This window comes from Populus alba, chromosome 1, assembly GCF_005239225.2.
Source record: "Populus alba chromosome 1, ASM523922v2, whole genome shotgun sequence".
In the NCBI taxonomy this organism is placed as follows: Eukaryota; Viridiplantae; Streptophyta; class Magnoliopsida; order Malpighiales; family Salicaceae; genus Populus; species Populus alba.
The window spans coordinates 20827021-20839903 of NC_133284.1; the positions used below are offsets into that span (position 1 = coordinate 20827021).

The 12883-nt window shown below is 33.3% G+C and overlaps 1 pseudogene; it reads right to left on the reverse strand.

Moving 5' to 3' along the window:
• Positions 1–3441: 3441 nt before the first annotated feature.
• On the reverse strand, positions 3442–7321 carry LOC118038233 (glycosyltransferase BC10-like; annotated as a pseudogene).
• Between the last annotated feature and the right edge of the window lie 5562 nt (positions 7322–12883).

Below are 12883 nucleotides of genomic sequence, written 5' to 3' on the forward strand. Positions count from 1 at the left end.
TTTTCACGAGTTTCTGGAGGCTGTTTTTGATGGAGTTGCATGGAATCGGTACGACACAGCAACGTCATCCGGTCGGGGCCATTCCACCGACATGACCAGAGTACTGGTCAAAAGGTCCGTATCTATAGATCCGACCGTTGGATCGCGCTGAAAGTTTTTTCACGAGTTTCCGGAGGCTGTTTTTGATAGAGGTGCTAGAATCGGTAATACACAGCGACGGCGTCCGGTCGGGGCCATTCCATCGACAGCACCAGAGTAACGGGTCAAAAGGTCTGTATCTATATATCCAATCGTTGGATGGTGCTCAAATTTTTGCACAAGTTTCCGGAGGCTTTTTTCGAAGGAGTTGTGTGGAATCGGTACAACACGTCGACGGTGTCCCATCCGGGCCATTCCACCGACAGCACCAGAGTACCGGGTCAGAAGGTCTGTATCTATTGATTCGACTATTAGATCGCGGTCAAATGTTTTCACGAGTTTTCGGAGGCTGTTTCGATGGAGTTGCGTGGAATAGGTACGTCAGGGCGACGGCGTCCGGTCGGGGCCATTCCACCGACATGACCAGAGTACCGGGTCAAAAGGTTTATAACTATAGATTCGACCGTTGGATCGTGCTCAAATTTTTTTCACGAGTTTCTGGATGCTGTTTTTGATGGAGTTGCGTGGAATCGGTACGACACGCCGACGGCGTCCGGTCGGGGCCATTCCACCGACAGGACAAGAGTACCCGGTCAAAAGGTTCGTATCTATAGATCCGACCGTTGGATCGCGCTCAAATTTATTCATGAGTTTCCGGAGGCTATTTTCGATGGAGTTGCTTGGAATTGGTACGACACGGCGACGGCGTCCGGTCGGGGCCATTCCACCAACACGACTAGAGTACCAGGTCTAAAGGTCCGTATCTATAGATCCGATCGTTGGATCGCGCTGAAATTTTTTTCACGAGTTTCCGTAGGCTGTTTTCAATGGAGTTGCGTGGAATCGATACGACACGCCGACGGTGTCTGATCAGGGCCATTCCACCAACAGCACCAGAGCAACGGGTCAAAAGGTTCGTATCTATAAATCCGACCGTTGGATTGCACTCAAATTTTTTCACGAGTTTCTAGAGGTTATTTTCGATGGAGTTGCGTGGAATCGGTACTACACGTCGACGTAAAATGTTCTTAATTAATGCTTTCTTAAATATTGGATATTCATTAAAACCGAAAGATTGATACATATTATGTTCTTTCTTTTGTGAAAGAAAACAAGTGTTCTTATAAACTGAGGTATAAAGGATACCTAGAACTAATATATAGGTGCTTGTCATAAGACATGTACACTAAACTAACATGTATTAGAATTCTATATGGAGAGATCACATATATAGGAGATCATCTATGGAAAAGCTTACGTGACGGTTGTGTAAGTGATCCTTACACTTAAGATTACTAAGTCATCTTGTATAGAGAATGTTATGTTTTGATCATGTTACATGTTATCTTAATTGAGGTAACAAAAAGGCAGACAATAGGTATAACATAAGCTATATGAAGGTATTTGAGTGATCAAGAAAGGATTCATAACATTAGGTGAATTAGGAAAAATATTTTATTTATTTTCAAATAATATTGACTCAGAAATCCTTGGGTAAGGTCCAATGAGATTTGAAAAGAGTTTCAAATCTTATTCAAACGTTTAATGACTATCATGTAGAGAATAAACATGATTTAACATGACATACATACTTCACACTTTAATTTTAAATTGGAACATTATTGATGAAATGATATTAATTACACCAAGAAATCAATCATTGAAAGGTTAAGTCAAACCACTAATGACTTTTCAAATATTTGGGGGATCATGACACGTTGCTAGATGATACACTTGATCTTAAAATATAAATTAATCAATTGTTGAATCAATAATAAATTAAATGGTTTAATTTATTTAATTCTATTTAATTAGAGTTATAATTTTATATTTAAGCCAACATATTAGGAGCCTAATAGGTCACATGCATTAAAACCATTAGTCAAAAATTAAACTTACATGATTTAATTAAGTATGACCAAAACTCAGATGATTAAAATATATTTTAAAATTAAGAACTATATTATAATTAATACAAGGATTATATTTCCAGACCTAGAAAAAATCAAGTAAGGACTTGATTGAGTTAATTTCTAAAATTATCTTGAATTAATATATGAATAATATTCAATGAGAAAATTAATATTTTATCAATTTATAGGGTTTTTTCAAATTTATCTATAAATAGTAAGTTATGCCTCTTTTTGTTTTTTGCCATACACATTAGAACTTTAGACATAGCAATCTCCTAAATAGGGATTTAGAAATTTTTCACGAGTGGTTTGTATGGATTATCATTGAAGACGAAATAACTCAACCTTTAAAAAATTATTCAAAGCTGAAGAAGATTAAATATTCATGTAATAAATCTCTAAACAACTCTAAATCCATCTAACATGATGCTAAGGATTTTTGAATAATTTTATTTCATAGTTTTCACTGCGTGTATAATATTTAAAAATACAATATTTTATACCTAATCACCTATATGAATTAAAAATAAAATTAAGCTTTTGTCCTTTTTTTTCTTAGTTTACATGGGTTATGACCCAAAAGAGAAGGACTTTTCCATTTTTATTTCAATGACTGGCATTTATTTTGGAATGCTTTTCCATTGCATTCTCAAACTTCTAAACAGGCTTGCCATTTGCTTTCCTTATATTTCACCATGACCAAGCCAGTTTCTCTTCAATTACAGGTTGTCACAGGGCAAGCTGCAGTACAAAGGTGCAAAGCAGTTACTGATTTCCTTGAGAAAGATAAACCCTATTTCTCTCCTACCATAAATGATAAAGACTTGAATGATAAAGACTTGAACCATTGATGGGATCAGAGGATTTTGTCTTTTACCAAGAGATACATCTTCCGTGGAATGCAGAATGAGACACATAAGCAGCTTCATCCCCCACTCTCACCCTACTTTGAAATCAATGAAGATGCACTTCCTTATGATGCTGCACTTCATGCAGCATTGGCTGCTAGGTATCTTATTCAAAACCCAACCAGAAGTTACTTTGCCAGAGGAAAATTATCGCGATGAATTCTAAGGCTCTTGGCTTTCATAATCGTAAATTAAAAAAACACCTGTATGTTTCCTTTAATTAAGTTTTAAAAAACAATTTGAAGCTACGGGCTTCACTTTCTAGTTCCATCAATAGGCCAACAATGCCAATCCAATGGTATGTGTATGGGCTTCCATTATCATTTCCCGCTACCCTTTCATTTTGTTCTTAAGACACGTCGCTGTATGTGAAATTCATACCGAGGGATTGTGCACATCATGGTGTAAAGTGGATAGGCTCCCCAAGTGGTGCGATGGAAGCACATATCAACAAAAAGAAGCCTGAAATGGTCCGTCGAATATTTATGTCACAAGAGGAATTATATCGGAGAGGCAACTGATAGACTGATACTATTAAGTCAAGGTGTTGTATGAAAACGCTTTAGGATCTAAATATCTATACATCACAAGTTCTGACCTTGATGTTTTAAAATGAAAATCTGTAATCTCCTCACGAGCCTAAAAACACCGCTAATGGGCTCAGGTTCATCTAAATAACCATGTTTATTTTAAAACCCCAAAACTTTTGGTGACAAGTCTAATAGTGGTTCTAAAGCGCTTGGAGCAAACTTTCTTGCAAAGAGAAAGCAGACGTTGTCTGGCTGGTTGTTATACAAGCATGATTGTCCTTCAAACATCCTCTTGAAGAATTCATCTGTAATATCAGAATTCCCAAATGTAGCAGGGTGAGCACCACCCCTAGACCAGTCTGTCCAGGTAACACTTCTGTTTGCCAAGAGATGGGGAAATTGGATGCTCAGCATTGTAGGGAAGTAGTGCTCATCCACGTAACATCCCGGTTGGCAGAAGTCTTTAAACTTTGGGTAATAAGTAGAGTCCTCGATTACACTGACTGCAAGCTTTCTATCCACTTCAAACCACTGAGACCCTTTGCGCCACTGTTCAAGCGTGACCTCAGGTTGCATGTTCCAATTATAGCGTCCTCTCCCATACGGACCCGGATCATCAATACACCCATAAAGCTGTATCGTGATTTTGATATGTATCGATAGATAATGCCAAAATTGTGGAGCGGAATGCAGGACTCAGACAAGAGGATGAACCATTCATTAGAGATATCAAGCAATGCATTTGCAAGGAGTCTCCTCTCCGCATCACACATGCTCATCATCCCCCACTCTGCCACCTGCACAGAATCAACACATGAATGATCATCATTTCAATTGTGAGAGCGCAAATATAATGATACTCACAAAATGCTTAAACAGTTTTTTTTTTTTTCCTTTTTCCTTGTAAAAGTCCACTTCATCAGCTTCCATAAAGATAATGCAGCCACTTACAAGTCACAACTGTTTGGGATTGCAACTATCACCATACTTCATACTTATGCCTAGCAAGACCAAATGAACTTGAAAATCAAGCTCGACTACATTCTCTCTCTGTAACAGCATCCAATGTGACGTCAAACAATGACAGCCTACAAGTCTTAACTTCTCTCTCTTCAAAAAATTTGGAATGCAGGTTTCATACATATACTATTGAGATTATATTGCTATTATTAAAAATAAAAATTAAAGTAATACTTCTCAAATATAAAGTTATGGTACAGTTAGATTTCTTTAAAACAATTCCAAAAGTAAAAGCAAGTAACATGTATTAAATGCAAACTAAAATTAATGCCCACTGCCCAATCATAAGTAAAACAATATACCAATTAATTTCCACCTTTGTCAAGAAAATATAAAATTAAATATGAAACATTTTGAAGAAACTACAAACAGAGTGTGAATATGGAACACGAATACCAGAAATCAGATACATAAAAAAAATCATATAATTTCCTTCTCAAAATTGTGGCTTTAAGCTAAGCCTCTGATAGGTTGCAGTCTCTCTCTCTCTGTTTTTTTTTTTACAAAAAACCATGGATGTAAACGCTTATCTTAAAAGAAGGATAGAGTTCCTTCTGTTCAACTTTATAGGTCAGCTTCATCAAATTTTCATAATCCTTCCCTATAATATTATTTTTGGTTATGAAAATTAAAAAATTAAGAAATACTTAATATCCTAATTCCAGCTTATTAATTTTCCATCTATGCTAAGGCACAAGAAACCCCCTTCTCAACATTATGCCACTACACTACATTTTTAGAACTTCTTTTACCTTTGAAGTCACCCTCTAACCTCAAAGTCAAGATTCTTAACTATCCCCTAATGCAGTCAACAGTCTCTATTGTACATGGTTGAACCATCTAATGCAACCAACTTCAAACAGTCATTTTGAACCAAACTCATTTTGTACAGTTTCTATGCCTATTTGTGTTAATGTGATCGTATCACATTTAATAACCTTTTCTTATTCTTCCTTTTCAGGTAATGCCAACCATCTGTTTTGCACCCCACCCCATGCATCAGGATTCACCATTCAAATATGGTGCAACAATCAGAGTATTTTCTCTAAATTGCAGAACACAAATCAAATTGCTCAAGTGGATCTGGGTGATGGTCTAACATGAAGCCCAGAACCATATGAGAAGGATAACAGTGATCTTCATTAAGCAGAAAATTACTAAAACTTCACCACAGCTGTTGATATCAACTACCAAAGACTGAAATAAAAATGGATTATGCGAGAGTTTGCAGCAAGCCTAGAAGAAGCCCAGAAAAAAAGATCCAATCTGATCATTGGCAATTCCTGACTTTAGATGGAATCACTGACTTTTACAAAATAATGACAGGTTGCTTCTTCTCAAAGTGATTAATTATGGACAGACTCACATGCACCTCAAAAATATAAATCCAGTAACAAAGTGAAGTTCACAAATTATGGAGACATCTAAGATTTCTCGGAGAAACAATTTAAACATTTTCAAATGATGCAACCAACACAGTAAATAGAAGCTAGCAGTCATATTGCTCCCAAATAGAACAAATACAGCAAGTCATGTATATACATACATAAAGAAGAGAAGGTTCCTAATACCTGACTTGGGATTTGTCTCTTGTAGAACACTGAAAATTGTGTCAAATCCGCAACATAAGATGGCAATGAATGAACATAAATCGAATAAAGGCCTTCGTGTCCCTTGAAAAACCTCTCCCAAAGAGGTGCCAATGGCAATGGCCCTTTTGTCAAGAACATGAAGGCAATCTTCGGTACTCTCTTGATAGGATATTGATTAATCCGAGGAACAAACGAAGCACGCCAAAACAACTCTATGTCATTCATCTTATGCATAAGGTTTGATGGAGGCCTAATCCACTTCTCTATACTATCGGACTCTTCAAAGCAAGGGAAAATGATATTAGACCTTGCTGCAGGGCCTACAGTATGGACTCCAAAAAATCGAATCATGTTTACACTGACGATAGAAATCCCAAGACCGAGAACCAAAAACATCAAGCAAAATTGAAGGAGTCTCAAAGGCAAAGGCCTGTTTTGATTCAATCTAACAGTAGTAACTATACCTGGGTCCTTACCCTCCTGAGTTGCCATCTTATCTTGGTTTCAATTTTTTCTGAATTCAACTCTAAACGAACTGAATCCCAAAACACTCTTAAACTACTACTATATAAACATTAAAAGTCCTAACTTACTTGACTTCAAGACCCAGAGCCCTTATAATTCATAAATAAATAAATAAAGGTCCAAACAAATAGTACAGATAGAAATAGAAAGGAAGAAATCACCACAAAAAGGGAAACAAAATCAAAACTTTACCAGATGAGAATGTTGCAAATCAATAACTTTCTCTTTAACATTCTCGGCAAACATGGAAACAACATGTAAAGCAAAGGGGAAAAAAATAACACAACAGTATGAAAGAAAGAGTGATGTTTACTGGGTTGTTACCATGTGAAGTGTGTGATCATCGATGATGGGGGGTTTTACTTGTATAAGAAGAGAGTTTGAATGAATTGTGGGGAGGGGGTGGAGGGGCGGGCGGGGCATAGGACGAAGAACCAGCAAGGGCAAACTTAGGTAGTGGAATTGGGTCCCCCTTTTTGGGTAATAGGATTATTTATGCCAGCTTTTATTGAGGATAGAATCAAAGTGAAGGTTTAACTCTCTTTTTCAAGGGAATTTCGTTTCCTCTATTGAAAGAGAGAACGAAGTGAAGGATTAGAAAAAAGCGTCTATTTCTTTGGATGGAAACACCCAAGGATCTCATGTCATTTATGTTATGTCCTCGTTGGTGGAACTCGGATTTCTTGTCTCTTCCTTCTGAATTTTTCGATCTTGGACTCTCATGTTAAATTAACAGCATGTTTAAACTGAATTTCATGTGAAATTAAATTATATTTTATATATAATTTAAATTTAATTAATAATTTATTATATTTTTTATACATGAAACAAAAATATTAAATCATTTAATTATATTATTTAGAATACATGTTGAATTAAATTAACAATCTTGTTTACTTACCCTTAATTTCAAATTACATGGTACATCTTTTTAATGAATAATTTGACATTGTAACAAGTATTACGAAAAAATCATGAAAACAAATGCATGGATTGATCAATTTCTTCTTTTTTCCTTTTCTAATTGGTGTTTTTATCTGTTAAAAGGCAAAGATGGTAAAATAACCAAGTGCTAAAATTAAAAAGAAGAAAAAGTATCATGTCATTAAATTAACACTCAATTTTCCAAAAAAATTATTTAGAATTTTTTTTTCAAAAGATTAAGAATAAAAGGACTACAATCAAAAATGAAAAAAAGAAAAGAAAAATGCAACCCTTTTTCATCCTTGAAGAGAAAAGGAGAAGAAATCATGTGTAGAGGTCAAGGAGAGGGGAAAGGAAAAAAAGAAAAAGAAAAAAAAAGTCACTAGAGATACATCAAAGTTGCATTGCCATCATGTGATGCCATAAAAGGAAGTTGGTCAAGATAATTCCAAAGGTATAACTAAGGCCATCATCGGAGCTTAGAGAAAATTGCATGCATCTTCCTAATGTGACAACCTTCCTCACATATTAGTGCAAGTGTTGCCCTTGCCAGACACTTTTTGCCCTCATCATTCAATTTATTCCATGATTATCTAATAAATCTTCAATTCACTTGAGCCCAATCAACGAAAGAAGAATGGGAGAGAAAAGAAAGAGACAAATGGGTTAACTGAGTTAGCTCATTATAATCGTGTTCATGACTTGATGCGATCTTGACCACGACATCAAATGATCCATTATGAGTGTTCATTGAGTCTGTTCTAAGGCCTAAAATTAAGTGGTCCAAGAAGAGTTCAATAAACTAAGTTAAGAAGTTTGGGTTAAAAAGACTTAAACCTGTCAATCTAGACCTTTTGTCTACTTTTTGGGTCATAACTGGAGCTACAAAAGGATTTTGGATACTATTTCAATTGTGTTGGAAACTAGATATTTATAGCTTTCCAATAATACATTGTAATCTCACTAATTCATCCGAATAAGAGAGAACAACATGTTTGAAGTTGGGCCTAGAATCTATCAACAAAGTGCGAAAATGGAAAAAAAAAATATATTGTTTTCTTAAGAGGTGTGGATTCCATTCACTACAAGGAACCTTTAATGTTATTGGGGACTCATATGACACCCTTTGACTTACTTATTTTACAAGGATTTCATATCAAACAAGAAGAATTAATTGGTCATAAATTAATTCTTATTTTACAAATAGTTTTTGTTTAGCAAGGATTCTTTAACAATTATTTCTTTTCGATATTTTTCACTATCATTTGTGAAAAAGGGTGAAAAATAATCTTAGACTATTTTTGATTTGTCTTTATTATTTCAAACCTTATTTTAACTAATTTGGGCTTTTATTTAAATTGGGTGCTTGTCTAACCCATTAGTTTTAGGGTTTACTTATAAATAATCTTATATAATGATTTATTTATTCAGTTTTTGACAATAAAAAAAACATATTGTGTCTATATGTGGTGAATGATTTTTATTACTTTGATTCTTTGATGAACTACTTAAATCTATTGAAGGATTGACTAATCTTTGTAGTTTTTTTCTATACTTCTTGGTCATGTCTTGATATAGGCGTAGGTGGGGGTGGTCTTTTTTATAGTCTTGATTCTTCATAACACGATTCTTGCTAGGTTAAGCTCAAATTCAAACATGATCTTAGCTTTCTTACGAGGAAATTAATTTATCTATGGGTTCACGGATCCTTATATATGTAGGGTGAGCATCTTAGCTTGAGTTATGAATTTGAAGGGTTAATCAAAGTTGATCCAATATGTCACAGTCTTAATATTTTTAAAAAATATCATCTTTATTTTTTCAAAAAAAAAAACCATCAAACCATATTTTTTTATCAACACACATTGGTTGCCTTTTGAACTTACTAGTTAATAGGGTCACGTCAAGACAATGTTCCAAACTTTTAATTTAAAGCTCATTCTAGAAAAGAAGTTGGGTAAGGAGGTTTAATGGTTGACATGTTGGGCTGGGTTTAATGACATGCTAAAAGAGTTTTTCACAACCTGGACCTTCTTTTCTAACATTATAAAAAAATGTTGCATAACATTTTTATAAAAGACAAAAATGCTTTTATATATATATATATATAAACTTATTTGAGAAATTATATATAAAAGATAAAAATGGTTTCATGCTACCCATTGTTGGTGTGAAGAGTGTTATGGTGGTTATGAAATTTGAGAAATTTTAAGAGCGAGGGGAGGATATTTTAGTTAAGGAGAGAGAAAAAGAACGTAGAATATATATACCAACAGTGGCCAGCATAAAACCACCACCACCATGCTAACCTTTTTCTCACCCCAACATTGATTAGCATAAAACCACTACCATAACAACCTTCTTCCTACCCTAACATTAAACCACTACCATATCAACATTCTCCATTTTTCTCCTTGCATACCACCTCTAGATAAGAACCTTGTATATCATTGAATCTCTCTCACCACCACCAAATATTTCTCTTAATGAGACCACTTTTCTTCACTTTTTTTTCCCTTGTAATTGGTTTCTCAAATTTCTATATGTGGTAAGGGTTATGGTAATGTGAATTCAAAGGGTAAGAACCCTATAATTCATAAACAAGGTATAATTTATATAAGAAAGTTCAAAATAGATTGAAATAAAATCTAACATAATGATTGTCAAGGAACTGAAGTTATTAGATGAAACACCTTAGACTTTTAATTATAACAAATTAAGAACTGAAAGTATAAAGATGAACACTATAAAAATAATTAATCTTTAATAAGTCATGAAGATTTTGATGGAGATTCGAGAGTATGAGTGACCTTGCCATACATAAATATTATTTTGAAACAAAAAACTAATCTAAAACAAATACAAACTAAATAACCTTTTTTTTATACTAGGTAAAACATCCTAAATAAAAGTTGGAAAATAACAAAAGAGTTTTAAATAAAATAGAAAAAAAATAATACTTAACCAACTAAAAAAATAATGTAAATCTTGCACATTTAGGTTTTATCATAAGGCCTTCTCGAACTTTGATTGTTATAAAAAGTTTTATCCTATAGAAAATAAAGCCATTAAAATCTATTAACCAACTTTCAACCCAATCCAACGATCGAGTCAAAGGTTATGCTTGTTAGTATAAAATTACAAAATAGAAGAATAAGCCCAAAATTGCATTTAATGTCCTTGAATAATAAGGATTGTTACTATATTAAGGAAGTCCTTACAAAATAAAGATTGTTGCCTAATTTATCCTATTAGGAAGTAAGGAATCCTTGCAAAATAAGAATTCTACATGTAATTAAATACTTGCCTTGTAAGAACTCACAAATCATATGAAAAACATTTTTTTTTTTTTCAGATTTTCCTTGTTTATCAATAGATTTCAATCAAAACTTCAAAACACGTCATTCTCTTTTATATGGGTAAGTTTTGAATAGAAAGTTTGGGATGTCAAGTTATATCCCAACTAGAATTGTAGTAAAATTTCATGTGTAAGCATATTTGTTACGTCTTAACCCAAACATCCTAAATTAACCCAATCAATTCCTTTTGGATCTTTTTAGTTTTAGACCTTGTAATTAGGACTAATTGGCATCTGACACAATCAAAAGATTGATGTCTTCTTCCAAGTGCAGGAGTGTCGAAGTAATAAATAACCCGGCAAGACCGGGGTCGAACACAAAGAAGTTAAACTGTATAAATTATAAATAACAATAATACAACAACAACAACACAACAACAACAATAATAGTAATAGTAATAGTAATAGTAATAGTAATAGTAATAGTAATAATAATAATAATAATAATAATAATACTCAGTACGTGGCGTTGTTTATACCTAAGAATGATCTAAAAGATCGGGTCACAGGTTCCAGCCTATATACTGAGTTTATGAAAAGATCAAAGAGATATATTATATAATATAAATAGAATGTAAATAATTATAATAATAACATAATACTAATAATAGTAGTAATAATAATAGTAGTAGTAGTAGTAATAGTAGTAGTAGTAGTAATAAAAAGAAGAGGAGGAGGAAGAAATTAATGAGAACTTTGAGATGGAAAATTAATGTAAAGATTAAAACAATGATAAAAACAAATGTCAAGGTTAGAGGATCCACCAATAATATTTCAAATAAAGTATAATATAAACTCTTATTACTCAATTTAGAAAACCATACACGGAAGAGGTTCCAATTGAATGATTTATCATTAATAGCTCATTAAATTATTAGCATGATCTCATATTAATTATCTTATTTACATAACACCAAACTTTTAAATATTATTCAGGAATTCATGATATTAACTGATGTTAACAACAAATCAAGTTCCTTTCATAGCTCAAGTGCAGGTAATACCATACGGTTGGGCTATGAGAGTTGCCAAGCATTTGTTGTACAAGTATTTACAACATAAATCTAGATTAACCATTTGACAAGCAAGGTATTAAGAATTAGTAAGATAAAAAGATAAGACATGTTAATATTAAACATTAAGATCCATGTTGAGTTTACACTATACTTATTCTTACACTCCATTAGTGTAACCTTTTTTCACCTTGACATAACAAACTTAGCTAAACATAATGAAAAAGAGAAACATAAATAAACAAAACAAGAACATAAAGAAAATACAAGTTAACTAAGTAAAGGAAAGGAAATGAAAAGCATAAACAAGATATTAATGAAAGCAAAACTTAAAAATTACAAAAAATATAAAGAGAGAAATAAAGAGCATGAACTTGGTATTGAACAAACCAAGCTCCCAAATGCATTGGCAAATGCCTCCTTTTATAGGCCAAAATTCAGAATTATTGATTTGATAATAATTGTTGAGTGGGTGGCCAACTTTTGACTTGGTGAAAATCCTTATCTTCTTGTCTGAATAAAACAAAAATTCTACCATTCGAACTGGGTCCACTGGAAAACATGAAAGTTGTAGGAAATTGACTCAGTTTTCCAGAAAAAAAAATGATCTTTAATGGGCTGCAACATATTTTCGCAAGTGTGGCAAGGATTCATAAATGTTCAAAGTCCTTTTCTTACAAGGATTTCTTATTCATCTTGGCTACAAAATAGGAAAGAAGATTTCAGAATTAATTCTACCTTCATATTTGATTCTCCTAGCTAAAGGACAACAAATCTGATCCTATCATATTTAGGATATTAAATTCGGATTTATTTATTTTATTTTTTATTTCTTCTTAGTTTAAGGGTTTATTATATTATTGGGTTTAATTATAAGTGGACATCATATAAGTCCACATAAGGTGTCCATTAGAGTTTATTTTAGTTTGGAGTCACTATAAATAAGGGCATAAACCAGGCAT